The sequence below is a fragment of the Callorhinus ursinus genome, unplaced genomic scaffold (genome assembly GCF_003265705.2).
Source record: "Callorhinus ursinus isolate GAN/ISIS: 27379988/994484 unplaced genomic scaffold, GSC_fseal_2.0 scaffold43, whole genome shotgun sequence".
NCBI classification, from domain to species: domain Eukaryota; kingdom Metazoa; phylum Chordata; class Mammalia; order Carnivora; family Otariidae; genus Callorhinus; species Callorhinus ursinus.
Genome location: NW_027397105.1, coordinates 461,276 through 471,100, shown reverse-complemented (window position 1 = coordinate 471,100; position 9,825 = coordinate 461,276).

Sequence of the window (9,825 nt, the reverse complement as noted above, 5' to 3'; positions counted from 1 at the left end):
AGCCTACCCTGATGACTCCTGTCCCCACTCACCTCCACTCCCCGCCCCGCCGTGCCCATGGGAATACATCCCTTCTCTCCGGCCCTGTCTCTGTCCTCTGGTCTGCAGCTTATGTCTGTCTTGAGTAGTGATCTCTGTCTGGGGTGCAGGGCTGGGGGCTCCTGAACTCGCTCGCCCTTCTGCCCCCAGCGCCATCAGCCACTCCTGTTGGAGGAGTGAATGAGGGGGCCGCAGCTGGATGAAGGGGCGCACGGACCAGTGATCTGCCGGAGGTGGACAGAACAAGGGAGAGAAAGGAAGCAAGAGAAACCCGTCCTGTGTCCCCTGAGCCCCGGGTAGCGGCCTGGTGTCCCTAGGGCGGGGAGGCGGCAGGGGCAGCCCAGGCCAGGGTCAGTGACATGCCGCGGCCCTGGGCAGCAGCCAGATCGGTCACCCTCATTCTTCCCAGATCAAAGTTCCCCCAGGGAACAGCCTGGAACCCGACACTGGCCCTGGGGGGCTGGGCCAGCTGGCCCCGCTCAGGAGGAGGGCCTGGAGAAGCAGAACACCTGTCCCCAGCTCCAGGGACGCCAGGCCAGCAGCCCAGGGAGGGGACCGGACGCACGCACACCTGCTCCATCCCCAGCCCCTCCCCTGAGGGCCCAGACCCTTCTGTCCCAGGCCTCCAAGGACTCCAGGCCCCCAGCAGCTCAGTGCCCGTCCCCACCCCCACCCTGCGACCTCTCCCCTCTCCCAGAGGCTTCCACCGCAGACACCCCTCCAGGGACGCCTCTCTGTCTCTGCTCTCCACATGTCTGGCTCTCTCTGCCTCCCTGGTATCCCTGTGTCTTTCCATCCTCCTGTCTCCAGAAGGAGGGATGACCATGGCGGCGTGTTAAGCCTTGTTTCTAAGAACAAGCGGTATTCACACTCCTCTCCATTCTCCAGATTTTCCCTGACGGCAGGGTGGGGTGGGTGAGGGGGAGAGGGCAGAACCCACCACCTCCCCTGCAGCCAGGCCTCCGTGGTGCCCTCGGGCTGCTACATCTGAGTGGGCAGGGAGGAGGCGGGCAGAGCGGGTCTGGGGCAGGAGCCTGTGTCGGTGGGCCAGGCCCCTGAGTCTGCAGCTCGTCCTTCCTCCCTCCTCATTCACTGCGGGAAGTCCCACCACAGTCAGAGCGTGACCTCACGCCCCCCCCAAGTGCAAGCACACGCTCACACACACATGTGCACGCACGCACACATGTGTACATGTGCTCACGCGCATGCTCATATGTGCACACTTGCACCCACACACACGTGCTCACACACATGCACACATGCACTCGCGTGCTCACGTGTACATGCACACATACACACGTGTGCTCACACATGTACACGTGCGCTCGCACATATGCACTCACACGCGCATGTTCGCACATGCACAGATACACACGTGTACTCACGCACATATGCACTCGCACACGTGCTCGCACGCACATGCTCACGTGTACATGCTCACATGCACACACACAGGCACATAGTGAACACTACATCTGTGAGTTACATAAAATGAGAAGAAATGCATCCAGGCTTCAACCTTGACTCCCGATAAATGTGAAAATGTGCGTCCACCTTTATGTCTTGGCCCCAGACTGGGCCAGACTCCTCACCAACAGGTCAGAACGGCCTGATGCGAGGAGTTGCAATTCAAGCCGAGGAATGACACACAGCTCTGGGGTGCATTTCTGCACACCTGCTGGGGAGCAACGTTCAGCTGACCGCAGCTGCATTGCGCATGGAAAGGTCTCCTTGCCGGTGGTTAGAGACAGTGGAAACCTTCAGTGCCAAACCAGAGACATGAGAGTCCCAGAAATGAGTAACACAAGAGGACGTGTTTGTAGACAAGAAACGGGGACCAGTCCTTCAAAGAGAGGGGGCAGAGGTCAGAGGCTGGCAGTCCATGGGGCTGGAAAGAGAGCGGAGCTGGGTGTGCAGCGTGTGGGCCACGGCAGAAGGGCTGAGCCGGGCCGGGGGCCAGAGCCTGGCCGGCGTCAGGAGCCCCAGTGTCTGTGACCGAAGAGAGACCAGACCCACGACATCCACCCTTAGGGCCGTGGCAAACACCAAAGCCACATGCTCGTGGTTGGGGCTCAGCAGAGTCACCAGGCTCAAAGGGACTGTCGCAGAGACACGACCCTCACGTGATGTGCAGGCCCACCGTGAACACTGCTGAGAAAACCCTGGTCGGGAGCCTGGCCAGATGCAGACCAAGCTGAGGCTGCTAGCAGGTGGCCCTGGGTTTTGCGGAATCTCTGGATAACCACATAACTAGGAATCACAGAGCACTGACAAGGCAAACAAATTTGGCAAATGGAAGGACTGCTCGCAGAGAGAGTCGAGTGTTAGAGCAATTTGGAAAGCACTTTAAAGTAGATATCTTTAAGGTCCCCCGAGAAACCAAAGGGATAGCAACCGTGAAACCACAAAAGGAGGTTGTGAAGTAAGAGCGTGTTGGGCAACAAGGTCCATTAGGAACATGGGAAGTTAGAATTACAGCTAAAAATTCAAAAGGTGGGCTTACTATCTTCATGGAGCAGAGCTGGAGAGAGCCGTCAGGAACGTGAAGACAAGTTGAGGAATCCCCAGTAGCACAGCACCAGGAGACCAAGAGATGGAAACTGCCAGAAACCATCAGGCACGAGGAGAGTAGATGATCCAGACGGGGAGATAGGAGGGAAGGAGAGGCATTGCTGAAGAAGGAAGTCCTTAGACAGGGAAAAACTTTGTCACACACTAAGCATGATAAACAAACAAGCAGATTCATAGTTGTTTCACAGTTTGGTAAAGCTTCAGAACATCAGGGATCAAGAAAAAACAAACCCAGTACCGGAAAACAAGGAGCCCGAATATGGGGTACAGTGTCCTCACGGGCAATACTGAAAGTTGGAATGATCTTCCCGAAGGACTGAAGGAAGCTAAGCTTGCACCTGGAGTTGTGGGTACAGCAGTACTATGCCCAAGAGTAATGCGAAATTAACTGCATTTTCACGCATCAGCTAAAGGGCAAACAAACGTGGGTCCTGGAAGGGAACAGCATGCAGGGCAGTCAAGAGATGGCCCGTCAGGCGGGGCTGGTGGTCTCACCCTCTGATTGCAGCCAAAGCTGCAGCTGGGGTCCCCGGGGCTCAGGATGACAGGCTCTCACCTGCGGGGTCCCTGGGGGCTCAGGATGACAGGCTGGCGTGTTTCACTTTCTGCCCCGGACCTGGGCAGTTACCACCTCCAGGGGTGGCACCCACGGTGGGGGGTGGGGGGTGGGGGCGTGGCAGCAGGTGCTTCTCCCATCTGCCCCCTTCAGTGCCTCAGAAGGTCCCCCTGACCCTGAGCCCAAAGTGCCCACAGCAGAGACCTCAGGAGCACCTGCACCGTGGCCTTCCCGCCCCCCTCGCTCTGCGCGTGGCCTGGAGCGCCAGGGTGGGGCGCGAGGGCTCCGGGGGGAGGGTGCCTCAAGTGAGGAGGACAGGGTTTGCGTCAGCACCCCCTAGAAGCGGATTTTCATGGGGCCCGTGTGGAGGGCTCCAGTCAGGCCTGCTCCTAGCTCAGCCCCAGAGTGAGGACGCCAGAACTGGTAGAGTGACAAGAGTTGGGAAATGGATTAATCACAGTGCGGAGTCCCAACCTCTGAGGAAGGAGTGTCCGTCTGCCCCTCCCAGGTTGAAACCTGGCTCCCAGCTTTCCCTCCCTTCCTTGCCCCACCTACCATTACCTCCCTGTTCTTCCCAGGGCCCCCCCAGACCCTCACCCCCTTCCTCTCGGGGCCCTTCCCCGGCAGCAGCACCCCCCCCCCCAGTGTGGACCTGCTACAGCCCCACACTCACCAGAAACACAAGCTCCTCCCCTCCCGAGGTCCCTCCAGCCCCAGTCTCTCTCTAGAACTCAAACCCTTCGGGACACTCAGACCTTCGTACCCCAGCCCCCCCCCGTCCCCCCCGTGCCCTCCACTTTCCCACCGCGAGCCTGCTGGAGACTCCCTGGTACCTCATGTGGGACCATGAGCAGAGTATTTCCCTTTTTCCCAAATGGCCAGGTATGTGTAAAACCAAGCAAGATGCAATGCCACCTCTGGCCAGCCCTCATCCCAGTGAGGAGGAAAGGTTGGGGGGTCCCCCAGGCCCCCTCTCTCTCCCCACCCCAAGCAGGCTGATCACAGGGTGGGGGCAGAGCCCGTCCTGCAGCAGGGAGCTCCAGGTCCAGCCAGGCCAGGGTCCCAGCAGCTGTCCGCGAGCACGGGGCTGCTACAGCAGGTGCTCCCAGAGGGGGCCCAGACGGCCCTGTTTCTGGGACGGCTGCGACTCATCAGGATGGCCAGCCCTGGCCACCCCCTTCCCACCAATTGCCCCAAACTCCTCTCAGCTCCTCTGGCCCCCCAGTTCTCCTCCTAGGCTCCCAATTCTCCAGGGGACTTTACCGCCCCTGCCCCGCCCCCACGCCCCCAGCCCCCCATCCCTCCGCCACCAGACAGAACAAACAGTAGCGGGGTTGGTTAGGGTTCAGTGGTTTCTGTTTGGGGACATGAGCAAGTCCCAGAGATGATGGTGGGGATGGTTGGATGATGTTGTGAACGTGCTTAACACCACCCACCTGTACACTTAAAAATGCTTAAAATGATCAATGGTATGTATGTTTTACCACAATTTGAAAACATTTAACGGTTTTCCTGTATACGCTGTCTTCCTTGCCCCACACCGGCTGAGCCCCCTCCTTCCCCACTCCAGCTCCCCCCTCCCTCTGATTTCTCCCATCCCTTCCAGGACCTGCAGCCCCTCCAAGCCCCCCACCCACCTGAATCGCTCCCCCTGACCCCATCCATTTCTCGTAGCCCCCTACAGTCCCTCCAAGCACGTCCCACCCTTGCCTGTCGAGTCCACGCCACCCAACAGAATCGCTCTGCCACCCCTGCTCCAGGCCCTCTGCTTCGGTCAAAATTTTCTGTGCATCCTGGGGGCTGTTTTTCCTCTAGGGGCTCATATGACTTAGGAATCACGACAGAACCCTGCCTGCCGTGGCTTGAACAGGGTGTGAGAATAGGATTGGCCTTGTCCCAGTGCTGACCGAGACCCCAGGACCGTAGGTGCCAATGACTCCCACGTTCCAGAGTGAGGGGAGCCTGCCAAAGTCAGACTCACAAAGGAGGCGTTTGGGAACCAGGCCCTGAGCTGACCACCACCCCTGCCTTGAGCTCACAAAAGAGGCTGACCAGGCTAAGAGCGGTTAGAAGGAACTAGAGGTATCATTGCTCTGGAGAGATCTGTCCTGTGATCCTAGCAAAGGGGAAGGGGGGGTGTGCTGGTCCCAGACAGCAGCTTCACTGGGACCACGCGGAGAGTCATAACTGTTCATGTTCCAGGAACGAGGGGGTAACATAGAGAACAGGGCTCACACCTCAGACATCCGCGAAGGAGGACCTCCATTCCTGCCTTGGAAGGGTTAATGGCCTCAGGCAAGGCCCCCTCCTACTGTAAGCAATTAGGAGTCTGGCAAGAACACAGAAAACATTCTTTCAGACCAGGAATAACAGGCAGGTCCCTGGGAGAAGAGAAGGAGCAACGTGCCAGCCCTCAGCTGAAGCCGGAGCGGGGGTGGGGGGTGCCCAAACAGAGCCCCCAGTCTCACTGAGGGGAAGCAACTGGACTTCACAGGGCCAAGTGCTCAGGAGGAAGGAGACTCCAGAGAAAGCTCCTGGTGTCTGCAGAGCGTCTCCTGGAGGTTTGCTAAGAACTGACGTGCTTGTACATGAGCAGAAAGAACCACCGTGAAGTAGCAGGCCAAGCCATTGGTGGGGCTCACGCAGGCGTGGGGACAGTCCCTGCTTCCACCGGTCAGAATGGAGAGACCTCGCGGTACCTCGAGCACTGGGTAGAGTCTTCAGAAGGGTCATGCATTTCAGCAAAATGAAAGGCAACCTACAGAATGGGAGAAAATATTTGCAAGCCACATATCTATCTAATAAAGGGCTAATATCCAAAATATATAAGGAACTCACAACTCAATAGCAAAGAAACAACCCAATTAAAAATGGACGAACAACCTGAAGAGACATTTTTCCAAAGAAGACGAACAGAGGGCCAATAGGTACATTAAAAGGTGCTCCACATCACTGATCATCAGAGAAATGCAAATCAAAACCACAGGGAGATATCACGCACACCTCCTAGGAGGTCTACTATCAAGAAGGCGGGAGGTAAATGTTGGTGAGGACATGGAAAAGGGAAACTCGTGCCCTGCTGGTGGGCATGCAAACCGGTGCAGCCACTGTGGACGCGGTGTGAATACGCACACCACATATGACAGAGTATTATTTAGCCTCGAGAAAGAAAATCCTGCCATTTGCTGATTCACGGTCAGGCATTACGCTACATGTAATAAGCCAGACAAAGAAAGACACACACTGCGTGGTCTCACACATGGTGACTGTAGTTGAGAACACTGAATTGTACCATTGAAATTTGCTAAGAGAATAAATCTCAAGCATTCTCACACATACAACAGAGGTAATCATGTGACGTGATGGACGTGTTAATTAACTTGATTGTGGGAATTCTTTCACAATGTGTATGTACATCAAATTATCATGTTGTGCACTTTAAATATATTACAATTTTATTTGTAAATTATAGCTCAATAAAGCTGTAAAAAAAAAAGGAAAGGGAAGGGAAGGGAGAGAAAAGAAAAGAGAAGAAAAGTAAAATAAGAACCATGCACTAGTACATTTTATGGAAAAAAAAAAAAGAACCATGCACTAGTAGTGTGGCTAACTCGTCCCAGAATAAAAGTTGCCTTAACAAAGCTTCAAAAGAAGCGGAAAGAATAAAACTGATTCACAGGTTACATAACCACGAGCCAGAACAAAACCCATTATTCTTTAAAGAAATACAGCAGAATACAGCACTCAACAACATAAAATCCAGAACATTCAGCACCTACTAGAACATCACCAGACCTGCAACAGAATGGAAAAATGTGACCCATATGTAGGAGAAACAACGATTACTAGAAGCAGACCCAGAGATGACAGGGATGAAGGAATCAGTAGATAAAGACTTTCCAGCAGCTGTTTTGACTCTTATAAACATCACTGAGGAAAATTGGGGCAGAACAAGGAGGAAATGGGAGGTTTACAAAAGAGACCAGAGTGGGGCTTCTGGGGCGTGAGCACACCACACCCAAAATGGAAATACCCCTGAAGGGGTTACGACCAGATGGGACACCCCCGAAGAAAAGACCAGCGGACCTACAGAAAATGCGACAAAAGCTGCCCAAAATGAGCCCCAGGAGAAAAGCCACCGGGAAAGACGGGAACTGAGCAACAATGGGCTGTGGGGCAGCATCAAGCCATCTCACTCACGTACACGTGGCTGGTATCCTGGGAGGAGAGAACATTGCAGAACCGAAAACAAGTATCTCAATACATCATGCTTTAAAATTTTCCAAAGGAAGTGATGACCATCAACCCATAGATCCGAGAATCTCAACAAAATCCAAGCAAAGGAACAAAGAAAACCACCCCAACCCACATGGTAATCAAATAATCAAATTGCTTAAAAAAAAAAAAGCAACGTAAAATGAAAATCTCAAAAGTATCAAGGAGATCCCACTTGTTGCCAAGATGGAATGACAAGGACTGAATTTTCCCTCTTACCAACATGCTCTAAAAACGGACAAAATACATGAAATAATAGTTTTTTAGCAGTGACATTGGGAAGGTGTGGTTTGCCGTTGCCCCAGCTCCTTGCTTTGGCTTCGCCGTCATATGGGTCTCACGAGATGCATGGACTAGCAGAGCATCACCCTTGCAAGGGGGTGACTGGGCTGCAGTAGGTAAAGATGCACTATACTATAGACCCTAAGCCAACCAGTGAGATAGCGCAGCAAAACGCTATGGCCAGTAAACTAACGAGAAATAAAAAAGGAGCCACAAGTGATATTTCATTCACCCAAGGGAAGTCAGAAAAGGAAGTAAGGGGCGCAAGTCAAGTCTGAAATAAGCAGAAGAAAATCATAAATATGAGAGCAGAATTTAATTAAGTGGGAAACAAAACATAATAAAGTCAATTATGCCAGAAATTAATCCAAAACCTGATTCTTTGAAATGATCTATAAAATGGGGGCAGGGGCGGAACTCTAGGCAGACAGATCAGGGAAAGAAAACACACAAATTATCAGGAGTGAAACAGAAGACATTTCCACAGACCCTACAGGCTTGGAGAGGGTAATGAGGGGGTATCATGAACTATAAATTTGACTAAATGAAATGCATAAATCCTCCAAGGACACAAAGTGTCAAAACTCACTCAAAAAGAAGAGCTAACCCTTCTTAAAAGAAAACCCCAGGCACAAATTACTTCACTGATGAAGTCCACCAAACATTTATGAAAGAAATGTTAAAAGAAACATTTAGGAAATTAAGGAAATTTTTGAAAGAAAGGAGCTGCTCCTGGCCTGGTTTTTCCCGATGCAAACTAGATAAGAACATAACCACAAGACTCGAGCAAATCAAATCCAGTAATACGTAACAAGATAATGCATCGTGACCATCAGAGGTTTATGCCAGGAATGAAAGCTTAGGTAAGCATTTGAAAATTAATCAGTATAACCCAAATTAACAGTGCAAACCAGAAGAACTACAGGATTATCTCAATAGATGCAGAAAAAACATTTGACAAAGTACAACATCCACTTTAATGATTAAAAAAAATTTTAAAACCTCTTAGTAAATAGGAACAGAAAGGAACTTCCTCAACCTTATAAAAAGCAGCCAGAATAAACCTACAACTAACACAGTTCTTGACCATAAAAGGCTGAATGTGTCTCCTCTAAGATTAGGGGACAAAGACCAGCATATCTTGTCTCACTTCTTCGGTTTTTAGCCAGTGCAACAGACAAGAAACAGAAGGCATGCATATTGGATACAAAGTCACAAAAACATGTGTCCGCTTAGAAAATCTTAAGCAATCTACAGAGAAACTACTCTAACTAATAAATGAGCTTAGCAAGGTCTCAGGATACAAGGATCAAGGTGAATACACAAAAATCAATTGGATTTCTTTACATGAGCAAGACATTATTAGTAGGGCACTGAGATATTTTTTAAAAATATCATTTGCCATAGTAATTACAATTGTAGAAAACTCAGTACCATTCATGATAGCAGAAAACTTAAAAATGCTCAAGTAGATATTTAACAAAACATACAGCAGACTTGTACATGAACAACTGCAAAATATTGCAGGGATAAATTTAAAAAGTCCTAAACAAATGGCGAAATACACTGGTTCACAAATCATAAGAATCAATATTGTTGTCAGTTCACTCCAGGTGGGTCTAGAGAGTATCATCACCCCGATCAAAGGCATTACAGGCTTTCTTTCCAAAACACTGCGAAATCAATTCTAAATGCTAGCCAAAAATTCTTTTAAAAAAGAAAAACTACCCTGGAGGTCCCAAACTATTTGATTTTGAGACTTACTATATAAAGCTATATAATCAAGACAGTGTTCTCATCGTGTAGGAAAGATGGAGGTATCTTTCCTGGTATCAGACCAGGGCTAATTATGAGCAAGAATAGAGTCCAGATATTGGCTTATATACGTGTAGTCCATTGATTTGCAACAAGGGTTGAAAACCAGGAAGACAATAGTCTTTTTCACAAGGGGCATTGGAATAATTGGATATCTATATGCAAAAATAAAATGAACTTTGGTCTGTACCTCATGCCATTCCCCAAAATCAATTCAAAATGAATCATAGACCTAAATAAAACTGTAGCTAAAACTGGGGCGCCTGAGTGGCTCAGTGGGTTAAGCA